The sequence below is a fragment of the Antechinus flavipes genome, chromosome 3 (genome assembly GCF_016432865.1).
Source record: "Antechinus flavipes isolate AdamAnt ecotype Samford, QLD, Australia chromosome 3, AdamAnt_v2, whole genome shotgun sequence".
Taxonomy (NCBI): domain Eukaryota; kingdom Metazoa; phylum Chordata; class Mammalia; order Dasyuromorphia; family Dasyuridae; genus Antechinus; species Antechinus flavipes.
Window position 1 is genome coordinate 102,968,097 of NC_067400.1, and position 10,693 is coordinate 102,978,789.

A 10,693-nucleotide genomic window follows, 5' to 3' on the forward strand; every position below is an offset into this window, starting at 1 on the left:
TTTGGCTTTTTTATCATCTTCTGAGTGTTTTTTTTTTTTTCTCAACATCATCAAAATAACTTTCAATGGTCAAAATCCTTTTTTTTTTTTTTTTTGTTTTGTTTTGTTTTCTTTTCTTTTCTTTTCTTTTCTTCTCATTTTCCTAGCCTATTACTCAGCTTTTAACTCTTCATTAAAGTAGCATTCTGTTTCAAGGTTGGAGGATTACTATCCCCAAACTTAGGGGTTTTATAAAACTTTTCAGAAATCTGAGCACAAGCTCTCTTTTTGGCCTTGGAGCTATTAGGTGTGTCCCCACCCCAATGTATATATAAGATCTAGTTTGCTGGTAGCAGCTGTATTGGGACCGCAAACCAGACTCCCAATTTTTTGCCACTGATCTTTTGAATCCTCCCTGGTAGCCCTGGGCTAAGAGGTCCAGAAACCTCCAGCACTGCTACTGATTCGGAAGTCCTGCATTGATGACCTTGGCTGGGCTGGGGTCAGGGCTGGATCTGGGCTGGGATCTCACTCGCTCAGCTTTCACCCTGATTCCATAGACCTTTTCTACTGACCTTCCAAATCCTCTTTGGTGTCTCTTGGCTGAAAGGTCAAGAATTCACTAATAATATCACTTCAGAGGAAGGGCTGGGACATGGACTGTGGCTGTGGCTCTGCTTCCATTCCCTGCACTGGGACCACACATTGGACTCCTACCATGCTGTCACAGACCTTTTCTGCTGAGCTTCTAAATTGCCTTTGCCTGGATATTGTTCTACTCCATCTTTTTGGTTGTCCTGATGTTCTAAAATTTGTTTAGATCTATCATTTAAATGAATTTGGAATGGTTTATGGGGGAGGTTGGGCAAGTTCCTACCTTTACTTCACTATCTTGGCTCTGCCCCTCCCATAACCTACACTTTCCAAAAATTTCATAAACATAAGACAACATAATAATAATGTCAATGCCTATAGTTATTGCAATTGCTACTAGAGGTACCATTAAAGATAATGTTACACCATCTACTATGGCCAAATTCCATTTGTGTTTTGAAATATCCTTGCCTTCATCTCAATTATGAATGTTATGCCCAATATGCACAGATTCCAATAATCATTGCAGGAAGCAGCAATGCCAGCTATTAAAGCAATTCCTACAGGAGTACAAATGAGTGTTCCCAGCTGTCACAGTATTTTCTTACAGTTTCAAGATTTCTGTCCTCAAGAAGTTCATCCTGATGGACTTTAATAATGTAAATCTCAGATCTCTTTCATACACAACTGACAATCTTCACAACCACACACAGCATATGTCAAGTGACTGCAAGTTCCATCATTCATCTTTATTATCTATGCAGCACACATCATGAACATGATTTTATATCAGTGGTCTCAAAGTATGGTCTAGATAATCCTGGGGATCTCTGAAACCCTTTTAGAGGGTTTACAAATTCAAAAATAGTTTTTATTTCCAATATGGTAAATGTCTATAAATATAATCCAGATAAACAAAAATGCTTTAGAGAGATCCTCAATAATTTTTAATAGGATAAAGATACTGAAAACAAAAGTTTGAGAACCACTATTTTATATCTTTAGCTGCTGCTCCAGACTCTTGGCTACACATAATACAAGAACATATTGTTTTCAGACATGGGCTCTGGGCTCTCTGCAGTTGGGCAGCATCACAGGTTTGGTTTGGGTGCCATATTTGTTTACTATTGCAGCAGAGCTTTGTTCCACCACCTTCACATCCACAAGTTAAGTCTGGACAGTTGGTACAGCCAAATGCTATCACAATAAAACTCCATTCTGGAGCTAGGCACCACCTATAATCAGGATCTACAACAAGCCACCATTAAAACAGAAATTCTTCATATTTTCCATCAAGATATAAAGATTAAATCTTTCAGCTAATTCTGGGCATCTGATTTTAACTCTACTCTCAGAGATTTCAATTCTCAGATATTGTAATGAACAATTCACACAAGATCTATGATGACAGATCATTATATTAAGAAATCTTTCCTTATAATGCCACAAAAGGAACAAAGGACACTCCATAAATTCTCCCTTTTGTTTGCTGTGGATAGTAGTTTCATTATTAGAGAAGGTAGATGTATACATGGAAAAAATTATGTTCTTATCTATATATATTTCAATATGTATATTTTCAGTACTTGCAATTCTATATACAGCATTATGGAGATTACTTGATTTACATTTGCTGTATTTGTTCTTCCTAAAATTACTTATATCACCTTTTTTTGGGTGCTATTTTGAAACTCACAGGCAAGGCACAAAACTAAAATTCTTATTTCATTTTTATTTAGGTATCTTGGAATATCTAGATGCTAGGTGAATTGACAAACTATGTATAAGAGCCAAACTTAGCAGAAATCTTTTGGATCAAGGAACTAGCCCCAAAATGTAGAAATAAGATGATTTTTTTTTAATCTTTGAAAGAGAATAAAAAGAAAGCTATAAATTGGAAATATAGAAGAAATAATATTTTGTAGGACATTGGTTCACTGATTCAGATAATGGGAACACAAATTTAGTGTGGTTCAAGGATGTCCATTATCTCTTTAATTTTAGATGAGGAAAATAAGACAGAGAAAGCAGAAGTCACTTTTCAGATGTAACAAAAGTAGGAAATAACAGAATTGAAATAGAAACTCCTAAAGAAAATATTCTGATTTAAAAAAAAAAGTCAATCCCTTAATCATAGTGTATTCTACATATGAATACACACACACACACACACACACACACACACACACACACGCACACAGAAGCAATTAGCAGGTAAATTCATTTCATCTTTGACTATTTTCCACACACACAAAAAAAGTTTGCCTTTGAATGGTAAATTCAACTATGTTCCTCTTCACCTCACTTTTTCATCCGTATTTTATTCATGCAATTCATAAATTTAAAGTTTTCCTACATTCACCTTTTTCATAACAGAGCACTGTACCATCTCATATTTGGTGCTGACTCCTTCATCTTTGTATTTCAACCTTTCAACCTTATTCAATTGTTTTTCTTGTGAATGTTATTTAATTATGCCACTTCTCTTAAATCTCCACTCTCTACAATAATTTTCCAAAGATTGGTTCCTCGAGACATTCAGTAAAAGTGCTTGAAATTCCTTTGACCCTCCTATAATCTTAGTCAACTTTCACACCAATTTACCTCAATTTGTTACTAAATATTGAGAAAGAGAAGAGTCTCCATTCAATTCTTCCACTTCATTATTATAACCTCATAAGCTTCTGGAAATTTGATTTCTAATTCAAACACTCTACTGAAAGAACATCCCAAGATAACTCATTCCAATTTGGCGCAGTTACTGTTTTTGGCAATTTCATCTTTTTATCAAATTCTATCATCTTATATATTTCAAGTCTTGGTGCTTATTTTACATGGATGGATACTTTTTACATGAGAGTCTTTTGAATTCAGTTAAAGATAATCATCATGACCCCAAGTTATTTAAAGAGAAAATTACAAAGGGAAAAGCAACATTAAACGATATCTAGTCCAATCTGAAGCTAGTCATGAATTATCTCTACCACATTAATATTAAGTGCTTATATTTTCATCTATTACACCATTAAACAGTCTTATTTTATTTTTGAATTGTTCAAATCATTAAGACTTTTTCAGTCCTAAATTTCTCTCTTTTGAACTTCTGTATAATATTTTCAGTTATGTCATCTTATTTAATAATTTTCACATTAGTCATGTTGTGAACAAAGAATGAACCAAAAGAAAACACTGGGGAAAAACACAATGACCAAAAAAAAAAAAAAAAAAAAAAGGCTTTACTCTGTTTTCAGACTCAATATTTCTTTCTCTGGTTGAACATGGATAACATTTTTCTATCATGAGTCTTTGGAATTGTCTTAGATCATTGTATTGCTGAAAAGAGCTAATTTTGTCAAAATTGATCATTGCAAAATATTGCTGTTATAAAGTTCCCCTCCTTCTACTCATTTCATCCAGCATCAGTTCATGTAATCTTTCTAGATTTTTCTAAAATCTGCCTTTTCAACATGTCTTATGGAACAATAGTATTCCATTACTTCACATATCACAATTTGTCTATTCGTTTGTCTATTAATCCCTTATTTTCCTATTTCTTTTGAATATATAAAGAGAGATTTTATGAACATTTTTGTACATGAAGGCCCTTTTTCCATCTTTTATGATTTTTTGTTATATAGATGTAATAGCATCAAATTATATACAGTTTTTATCCCTCTGGACCTGATTCCAAGTTACTTTCCAGAATGGTTGGATCACTTCAAAATTTCCCTAACAATGGATTATTGCTCTTCTTTTCCCACATCCTCTCCAACATTTATCACTTTTCCATCTCCATCCTATTATCCAATCTGATAGGTGTGAGTTGGTACATCAGAGTAGTTTTAATTTGCACTTCTCCAAACAAAAATGATTTAGAACATTTTTGTATTACTATAGATAGTTTTAATTTCTTTACTTTAAAATGATCTGTTCATATTTTTAAACAATATATTAATTGGGAAATGACTTGTATTCTTATACTTTTGATTCAGTTATCTGTGTATTTTAGAAATGAATCCTTAATCAGAAACACTGACTATAAAAATTGTTTCCCAACTTTCTGCTTCCCTTCTAATCTTGATTGCATTGGATTTCTTTGTGCATAATCTTTATCAGAATTGTTCATTTTGCACTTCAAAATATTTTCTATCTTTTGTTTGGTCATATATTGTTCCCTTCCAAATAGATCTGATGAGTAAATTATTCCTTACTCTCCTAATCTGTTAATGGCATTACCTTTTATGTTTAACTCAAGAAACCATTTTAAAATTATTTTGGTATATGATATAAGATGTTAGTCAATTCCTATTTTTTATAGGAAATGTTCGCTTCCCAATATTCTAACTGTTTTTGTCATATAAAATTCTTATGCCAGAAGTTGGCATCTTTGGATTTATCAAATAGCAGATTACTATTGTATCTTGAGTACTGCATTTATTTCACTGATATACTACCCTATTTCTTAGCCAATAACAACAAGTTTTGATGATTGTCACTTTATTGTACAGTTTTACATATAGTATGGATTGGTCACCTTCCTTTGTATTTTTTCCTCATTAGTTATCTTGATAATCTCGATCTTTTGTTCTTTTCAGATGAATTTTGTTATTATATTTTCTAGATCTATAAAATAATTTCTTTGTATTTTAATTGGTTTGAGGCTGAATGAGTAAATTGCTTTTATTACATTACCTTGGTCTACCTATTAGCAATTAGTATCTTTCCAGTTGTTTAGAGTGGACTATATTTTGTAAACAAAGTATGTTATATATATATAGGATTTCTCTTGGCAGGTAGACTACCAGATATTTTATATTGTCTTCATTTATTTTAAAAGGAATTTATCTTGCTGCCAGATTTTATTAATAATACATACATATGTTAATGAGTTATGTGCATTTATTTTATATCATGCAACTTTGCTAAAGTTGCTGATTATTTCACATAATTTTTTATTTGATGCTCTAGGATTCTCTAGGTATGTCATCATATTATCTGCAAAGAGTGATAGTTTCCTTTCCTCATAGCCCATTCTAATTCTTTCAATTTATGTTTCTTCTCTGATTGTGAAGCTAACATTTCTATAACTATATTGAATAATAATGGTAATAATGGACACCCTTAATTTATTCCTGATGTGTTGGAAATGCTTCTGTCTTATTCACATCACATATAAAACTTGCTGGTAGTTTTAGTTAGATAGTAATTATCATTTAAGTAAAACTCCATTTATTTCTATTTTTCTATTGTTTTTAATAAGAATGGATGCTATATGTTGTCAAAAGCTATTTATGCATATATTGAGATAATCATATGACTCATATAAGTATGTTTTGTTATTTTATTGATATGATCAATTATGTACACAGCTTTCCTGATATTGAATCAAGCCTGCATTCCTGCTATAAATCCTAATCATTTTTAGTGTATTATGCTGATGAAAAAAATCAACATAATCTCTTTGCTAATATTTGATTTAAAAATTTTCCATGAATAGTCATTAGAGAGATTGGCCTTTAATTTTCTTTCTCTGTTTTGCCTCTTCCTTGTTTAGGTGTCAGCATCACATTTGTGTCATAAAAAAGAATTTGATAAGGTTCTTTTTTATTGATTTTTTTTTCAAACGCTTTATATATTATTGAAATTAAGTTCTTTATATATCTGGTTAAATTCACGTGTAAATACTGGAGATTTGAATCCTGGATCTAGAAAAATTTTGTTAAGGAGTTTATTGATCACTTCTTTGATTTCTTTTTTTTTTTTTTTTTCTAAAATGAAATTATTTGAATTTTTTTTTTTCAAAAAACACATAAAACCAAACCTCTGAATGGAGTCTGACGGAATGAAACCACTTGCCAGCTAATCTAAAGAAAGGTTAGCCTCATTGAGGAGAAAGGAGTACTCAACCTAGTTCAGATAGTGTACAAGAAAATCAGTGAGAGAGTTTTAATCATAGCAGTTAAGCAACTGAAACCCTTGGACCTGGTTCATAGTACAACAGCCCAATGGGGAAACTTCTAGTCCCAGAGCAGAAGGCAAATTGCCAGACCAAGAAACCAGGCTTTTTCTTGAGGAGAAAAGGTAGTGCTATTCCTTGCTGTGAGCAAAACATCAAACACAAGAGGCCCCTGTAATCAAAGCCAAAGCTCAGAAGTGCTTGGGACAGCACCCTTTGTATTTCAGGAGCAGGGCTCAACCTCAAAATTAAAAAATAGAAAAAAGAAACAAAGAAAATGATCAAGAAACAGAAAACAATTTTATCCCTAGAAAATTAATATGGTGATAGGGAAGAACAAAATACTAACACAGATGAGGACAAAATAACCACAGGAGAAATGTCAAAGAGTGATATAAAGTGATACAAACTTTTTCAAGCCAAAAGAGGCTTCTTGAATGTGCTCATAAAAGAATTCCAAAGGCAAAAAAGAGAATTATAAGAAAAATTGGGAAAATAAATGAGAATCATGGAAGAGAAAGTTAACGGCTAGGAAAAGGAAGGGAAAAATCCACAGGAGAAATCAATTCCTTAAAAAATATAATTCACCAAATGCAAAATAAAAAAAATCCCCCAAAGAAAACAAGACCTTGAATAATTACTGAAATGGGGAAAAAAAAATATACAAATGCTAACTGAAGAAAATCACACATTAAAATCTAGAAGGTGGCACATGGAAGGAAATTAGTCTATGAGACAGCAGGAATCATTCAAATAAATTAAAAAGAGTGAAAATATGGAAGAAAATGTAAAATACTTCTTTGGAAAAACAGCTGACCTGGAAAATAGATATAGAAAAGAAAAAATAATAATTATTAGTCTACCTGAAGACCATGACCAAGAAAAGAATCTGGACTGCATTCTTTAAGAAATCCTCAAGGAATATTTTTGTGCTATACTAGAATCAGAGGGTGAACTAGTCATTGAAAGAATCTATTAATCACCTGTAGAGAGATCTCACACACACACACACACACAAAAAAAAAAATTCCAAGGAATATTTGTTATGAGTTCAAATGTTGGAGTTCTTGTTCTTCTCAAAACACAGCCGGTTTAGTTTAGGGCCCTCCGAATATCTCCAAATCCAAAGGTTCTGTCCTTCAGCCTCTGCCTCTGCTTTCTTTAGCTTCCGACCAACACAGAGATGGAATGTCTCTCTTGTCTCCTTCTGGGGAGCCCAGCCACCAACTACAGTGGTGTGAGATGAAGATGAATCTGGTTGTCCGCTGAAACCTCGACTCGTAGCTTCTTCCTCTGTAAACTCTTCATCTGCCACCAGCCAGCCAAGAGGAAAAATGTATTCTGGAATGGCTGTCTCGCCTTATATGTGAATCTTCTGAGAGAATGGGATTATGGGTTTTCTCCAATAGTGCTCTCTGGCCCAAAGAGCTTTAAGGGAGGTGTGAACTCCCTTGAAGTTAGAAAGTTTACTTTGTGAAGCTGGCATACTTGTGAACTCTAATGAGTAAAGGTGTGGACACAAGCCTTGTATTAATTAGTTCTACTTAGTACCTTGTTTCAGGTTCTGGCCAAAATCTTCTTGTAAGATTAGATCAACTCTAATTAGTTAGCAGTTAGTAAGGATTCCAACATCTCCCCCTTTCTTTTGTTAGATGAAATAGGAAATAGGAAATCTAATCAGATTAGTGGATTTCTAAAGGGGTACACATAAATCCATCAATATGGGCCAGAACTTTGTAACAGATATACATGGTATACATAAATCCATCAATATGGGAGGCATTATACATAATTTACATAAGCACATAGCAATATAACACAGGCTAGTAGTAATGTAACAACATGAATCACCCTGAAAATTTACACATGTCCATAAGTCCTAGACATAGTCCATAAGGAATCCATTGTCCATTAGTTCATGTTCCAGGAATCCAATAGTTCCTGTAAGCCCTGAAGTACTGCAAAAGTCTCATCAACAATTTTTCATCTTAAGGAATCCAATGATTCTCGCTGGTTTTTCACGAACTAAAACAGTTTCATCTTGTGTTAGGAAATCCAATGATTCCTGAAGTTTTTAAAAGTCTTTTTAACAGTCTCCTTGTCAGCTATGCTCTTTCAATGGTGAGCACAATCAGCAACAGAACCACCCGATATTTCTTGGGTCTTCTCCTTTGTTTCAAGGGTCTGCTCCATCTCTCTGCAATGGACAAGGCAAATGCAGCTCATCGGCACCCATCTGATTCCTTCTCCACATGTAGAGATGCAAGCAAATCCTCTCCCCCAAGCAGTTAGCCTATCTGGTCCCTTCCATTCTCCACTTTCTGGATCTCTCCACATCACCTGGCGATTATCTAAAGATAGTGGAGCTCCTTGCTCTGGACACTGCTCTTCTGGTGGGTTATAAAACCTGTCTGCTGGAGCCAGTGCATCTTTATCAAAGATTAAAAAATTAATAGTATAGAGAACTAAATTTAGAAGTTCTCTAGGGTTACCCGTGGCTCCCCCTTTCTTTTGTTTTTGGAGGAGTGTCTTAATGTCTCTGTTTCTTCTTTCTACTATTGCTTGACTTTGAGGATTAAAGGGTATGCCAGTAGTGTGTAAAATTTTATACTGTGCACAAAAGTGTTCAAAATGTTTGGAGGTATATGCCGGTCCATTATCTGTTTTTATTTCTTGTGGCACACCCATAATTGCGAATGCTTGAATGAGGAATTCAGTGACCACTCGGGCTGTCTCTTTTGCTGCTGGTATGGCAAAAGTGAATCCTGAAAAGGTGTCTACCACAATGTGGATAAAAGACAGACGACCAAAAGATTTATAATGGGTCACATCCATTTGCCAGATTTCATTGGGTCTCAAACCACGAGGGTTCTTCCCTGGAGGCAGTGTAGGAGCGTGGAAGGGAAGGCAAGCTGTACAGCTTTTTACTATGCTCCTAGCTTCTTCTTTTGTAATCCCAAACTGTAAACGCAAAGCTCGAGCAGCCTGATGGTATTTAGAATGGGATTCCTGGGCCTCCTGAAATAAAGGCGTACTGGCCAACATAGTTAAAAGGCTATCTGCCTTTGAATTTCCATCAAAAATAGGACCTGGAAGTCCACTATGTGAGTGGACATGCAGAATATAAATCTTTCCTGGATGCTTTCTCACTTGCTCTTGAAGTTCCTTAAAGAGCTGATATATATTAGAAGCTCCAAATTTTATTTGGGCTGTGGCAATTCTTTGTACCACACCTACTGAATAGGCTGAATCAGATATTATATTTATGTCGCCTGGGTAATAAGTGAGAGCTAGCATGATCGCATATAATTCATTCTGCTGAGTGGACTGAAAAGGAGTTCTGACTACTCTTTTTACGGTTAAATCATGAGAGTATACAGCACAAATATTTTGTTTGGCTGCATCTGTAAAAATAGTTGGTCCTTCAAGAGGAACCTTAGAAACCTTCTCCTCAAAAATCCATTGCCAATTATGCAGTAGTCTGGTTATCTTTAATGGAGATCCATGTGCAAAATTTGGAGCCATGGCCAATAAAATTTGCCACTCTGGGATGGTTTCACAGCATACATTAATTTGTGAATTTGTATAGAAGGTGTATATCTTGTCAGGTCTTGTCCCAGATAATTGTACTGCTCGCTTAATGGCCTTTAATAGAATCCTAGCCACAAGCACTGGGTAAGGCGTAAGGCTTTGTTCTGGTTGTGCTGGGAGGTTCACCTACTCTATCACACTGTCTCCTTGATGAAGGACTGCTGTGGGTGCTTCTTTTGTAGCAAAAACTGATATTTCCAAGGGTTTTTTGAGTTACTCTTTCAACTATATTGGATAAAGCCAGTTTAACTTCTCTCAAGGCCTCTTGAGCTTCTTTTGTAAGCCAGCGTGGTGAATTTAAAGCAGTGTCTCCCCTTAAAATGTCATATAGGGGTTGCAATTGATTGGTAGTTAAACCTAATACTGGACGCATCCATTGGATATCTCCTATTAATTTTTGGAAATCATTTAAGGTGTTCAACCTCTCTGTTCTTAAAGACAGTTTTTGTAGTGTAAGTGCCTTAGGATATATTTCATATCCTAAATATTGAAAAGGAGCATGCCTTTGAATTTTTTCTGTAGCGATATGAAGTTTGTAGTATTTTAGTGTTTCTATGTTTTTTTGTAGACATG

The 10,693-nt window shown here is 34.5% G+C and overlaps 1 pseudogene; it reads right to left on the reverse strand.

Moving 5' to 3' along the window:
- Positions 1-436: 436 nt before the first annotated feature.
- On the reverse strand, positions 437-1,989 carry LOC127557054 (E3 ubiquitin-protein ligase RNF19A-like; annotated as a pseudogene).
- Positions 1,990-10,693: the final 8,704 nt, after the last annotated feature.